Genomic DNA, 3,992 nt, shown 5'->3' with positions numbered 1-3,992 from the left:
GCTCGATAGCTAGCCGAGAGCTCGAGGGTCACTAGAGCCGCCAAGAATGGCACAACTCCCGGCACATCATTTTCAGATCACCGCTGTCTTTCGCTACTCAGGTTAAACGTAGGTTTACATCCGGCCTACCCGACCTTCTGAGGACCCGGCCCACATAGCCCGCGAAGGCCGGGCCCTCAGGAGGATTCAGCCCATGAATTTGGACACGACCTCATTGTTCCGATTACCAGTCCGGGACTGGTCATGCATGCTGACTGATAAAAAGCGCACCACGAACACATTTCATTGCAACTTACCGGCAGTTGTCTAGACGGTTAACAGACAGCAACAGATTCAAAGTTTCATTTCAAGTAATGGTGCATTACACAGACCTAAGCAATACAAGTAAAGTGTAATAGCTCATCACTTCAAAAATTACCATTTGCATGCGCTATTATATATTATTCACCCTATGTAAATAGCTTACCTTCACTTCTGTGGTTCGATCGGGTTCGATGGAAGCCGAAAAAAAGACCCAGAATTTTCTTGCAGTCCCGCTCAGTCAAAAAACACGGTCTGGCGCATGCGCAACTAGGAACATAAGAGTCACGGTTTGGCGGTGTATTTTACTGCATTTGTTAATGTAATGTTGTTACTCTTAAGAAAAGGGTATAATAAACCCATTACTTTATAATTCCTTGCACTGTAAAAACGATAACTAGTAATTGTTGATTTGATTAAAGTTTTCAAATTAAACTGACTTAGAAATAAAACTTTCCATTTACAACCTAAAAAAGCTTGTCTGCCCAACAAATTTCTTCTATTGTTGTCCTAACTAAGATTTTCCAGAGAGCATAACAAAGATTATCAACTTTTGAGTAGATTTTTTGAGTCGAGTTGGGAACCAGTGGGAAACCCCGTAGATGACTGGCACACGTGGTCTGAACAAGTTTGAACTAGACCAAACGAGCCTGAGCAGACCTGAGCTGTGTGATAGTGGTTTGTCGATGTGTTCTGGACTGAAAACCTGCTAAGAAAATTTGAACAAACGCGGCCAAAGTTGGATGAAAATTAAAATTTTTCGACCATTACGGATTTTACCTGGTCTGAAGTTGGAGTGTATTATTTGACCATTTTTTGGACAGGTGCGGGAGCTGCTGACCATTTGCCCTAGCAGGTAAGCTAATGACATCTGTTATTAAGATTTTCTATGTGAAAATGATATGCCAGGAGTTCGCTGTTCTCGCTGCTCTAGCGAGCCAGCTAGCTATTGAAGCCGGTGGTAACAGACGTCTCCGAAAACGTAGAAGCATTTTTGCAAAAATGTGTTGTCTTAATAAACTGAGCAGATATTTGAAATTTACACAGCTACATTCTCGCCTGAAAATATCTTAAAAGTTTACTTTGTGACCCAGAAAGAGTAATAAGAGTAATATTAAAACTAAGTGGCTGCCACCATTGTTGGAGACTAGAATCGGCTGGGCCGCGCTATGAATTCTGGCATAGGGTGGGCCACGAAGGATACACCTGATCCATCCTTCAAAGCTGTGGAAAGTATTGTATTGTTTTGAGAGCCTTTTTGTTGGTGGAGTATTGATTTTATGTACAATTCCACGGGTAGACGGGATCTGTATGGTCCGACTTTGCACATGCGTAGTAAGGATCGGAGAGTCCGATCCTTAAGTCTTTTTTTTTTTCTCGCTTTTCTCTACATTATATTGAAATGTTTCATTATTGCAAACATTTTCTCTCAGGCGGATAGAGGTTGTGGAGTGTCAGCCTATGGTGTCCAGTGTGTGTGTCCAGGAGAGATGACCTGCGCTGTTTTCCTCTGAGGTAAGATTGTCCTAATTTATTTATAATTTAATTATTATTCAAATTGGGCATGATTTATACCAGATTGACTATATTGAAGTAGTACAGTATTTGCTGGGGTAATGCATTGGCCAACTTTATTATCTTGTGCTACTACTCCAGTCAAGGCCCTTGCCAGTGTTATATTCAAATCCTTACCCTGAACATTTCTGCCAGTACAAGAGGAGTCCCCATGCTAAATCGAAATTGTGAAACAGAAAGGCAATCTCATAATTTTGATTTAGCATGTTTGTTTGTTTTTTCATTTTGTGCTAGAAATAGGACTTCTATAGCCTGAGATGGTTAGGGAAAGAATACTAAGGCAGGTCTGATTGGTCACAGATTTTGGTGCAACTTAGAACATAATATGTATTTTCATATTGATACTGGGTTTTGTGGAGGGTATTTCTATTCCTGTGCAAAAGACGTATTCATGAGAGATTTTTGAAGTAGGTTTTGCTGTTGATAACACAGTCAGGCATATAACATGGTGCAGACTGTCCAAGACAGCTAATTTTCTGTGCTGAATAAATGACAATATTTTGGTGAATGTATTGTTTAGATATCTGAAACATTTCATTGGATCACAAGCAAAGACCTCCTGGGGACCATCAATGCATCCCTTGACAAATTTGTGCCTGGCCTGCTGAAACTGTACCGGTCCAAGAAGGGAGCTCTTTGTGAGGAGATGGAAGACCTCCTGGATAAACTTGACGAACAGGTGAGTGAAGTGCCCCTTTATCTGACATTTTTAGAAGAGAGTATACTTTTCTCTTAACAGAAACTGAAAAAGATGTTGGCTTCAAACAAAACACATCAGTCAGTAAAAATTAATGTCATCAGTCATTGCTTTGTTCTTATTTGGCAGTATTTTTATTTAATTTGTAAAAAGAAAGTAAAATTGTTAACATGGTGTTGTTTTTTTTGTAAGTTTTACATGTTGCTGGGTCTGACCTGTGCTTTATTTTCATTACTATAAGAGTTCTGATTTTGCATTGTGTGTAGTACACCACGTTACTACACTAATTGAAATTCTTGCTTTCCACTGAATACTCTTTAGGCATCCGACATTGTGTCCAACGGGCACTGAGAGGCCTGCCCATTTTCCTCAAGGGACGATGCAACAGAGGTTTTCCTGAAGTGCTTAGTAAGTACAAAAAAAGTAATGCAAGTAAATCTAATTGCTATGAGATGTTTTTAAAGGATGAGTTAATCCAAAATGGAAATGTGCACTTCCTCAGTGCAGTCCAGATAATTTTATAGTGGGGATTGCAGTTGTCATAACTCTCACTCCTTTTTTTTCTGCTGAGCAGCAGCTGGGCATTGTTAGTGGGTGTTCCAGAAGAAAATATGTTTGTTCAAAACTCACAAGGTGGCATTAATTAAAGGAAAATAAGCTTTTTCTTCTTAAAACCTCTGAGTCAGGTGACCAGCATGGTATAGAGGTTAAAGTTAAAATCTTTAGAAATTTGTTTGGTCTTTAGTTTTTCTTAGCTTTCAATAATTCATATTTTACTTTTCTTCAGGACACTGACATTTTGGAACCAGTGTTGAACGGTGCATCAGTTGCCATCCTCACCATCCTACAAGATGACGATGCCGATACGTCTGTGCGAGAACATGCAGTTGTGTTGGAAGGAGACATCGTGCTGCATAACATTCCAGATCTCTCTACTGCCTTGGCATACCTCTTTGGCCTTCTGTATGCCCTCAACATTGATTATCCAAAGCAGATGAGTTATACCTTTGAAGCAATTGAGGCCATCTTATTTTGACCTGGTCGGACAATATGAAGGTGAAGTGGATAAATCATTATTCGAAATGTAAATTTTAGTCAGATGAATCTGTATTGTTGAGAATATATGGTGAAAATTTGTCTTGTAGTATTTTAAAAGATTTGTTATAGTGTTTTCCACTTCACATGAAGCATAGAACTGGTGTTTTACCTGTTAGTTTCTTCTTCATTGATGGTAACATTTCTAATAATTTTTAACTTCCATAGTTCATCATAGTAAGCCCATGTAAAATGTTAATGTCTGGGTACATAGGCAATCGTTTGTGGAATTACCCTATTTAATGTGCAATAGTTATGCTCAGCTTTTACAAGACGGTCAGGGTGTGTGTGCGTGAATTATTAAGTTGCTGGACACTTTTCTTTT

General features: G+C 39.2%; 1 long non-coding RNA gene across 1 annotated transcript; it reads left to right on the top strand.

The window, feature by feature from the left end:
- Window positions 1–571: 571 nt before the first annotated feature.
- Window positions 572–3,645, top strand: LOC120742173. The gene is made up of 5 exons (XR_005697806.1): window positions 572–1,156; window positions 1,734–1,815; window positions 2,396–2,554; window positions 2,894–2,980; window positions 3,360–3,645. It is a non-coding gene; the product is annotated as an uncharacterized LOC120742173 (long non-coding RNA).
- The last annotated feature ends 347 nt before the right edge of the window (window positions 3,646–3,992 follow it).

The sequence above is a fragment of the Simochromis diagramma genome, unplaced genomic scaffold (genome assembly GCF_900408965.1).
Source record: "Simochromis diagramma unplaced genomic scaffold, fSimDia1.1 OVJJ01000761.1, whole genome shotgun sequence".
In the NCBI taxonomy this organism is placed as follows: domain Eukaryota; kingdom Metazoa; phylum Chordata; class Actinopteri; order Cichliformes; family Cichlidae; genus Simochromis; species Simochromis diagramma.
Note: the sequence above shows the minus strand (reverse complement) of the source record. Positions and strands in the feature narration are given on the sequence as shown.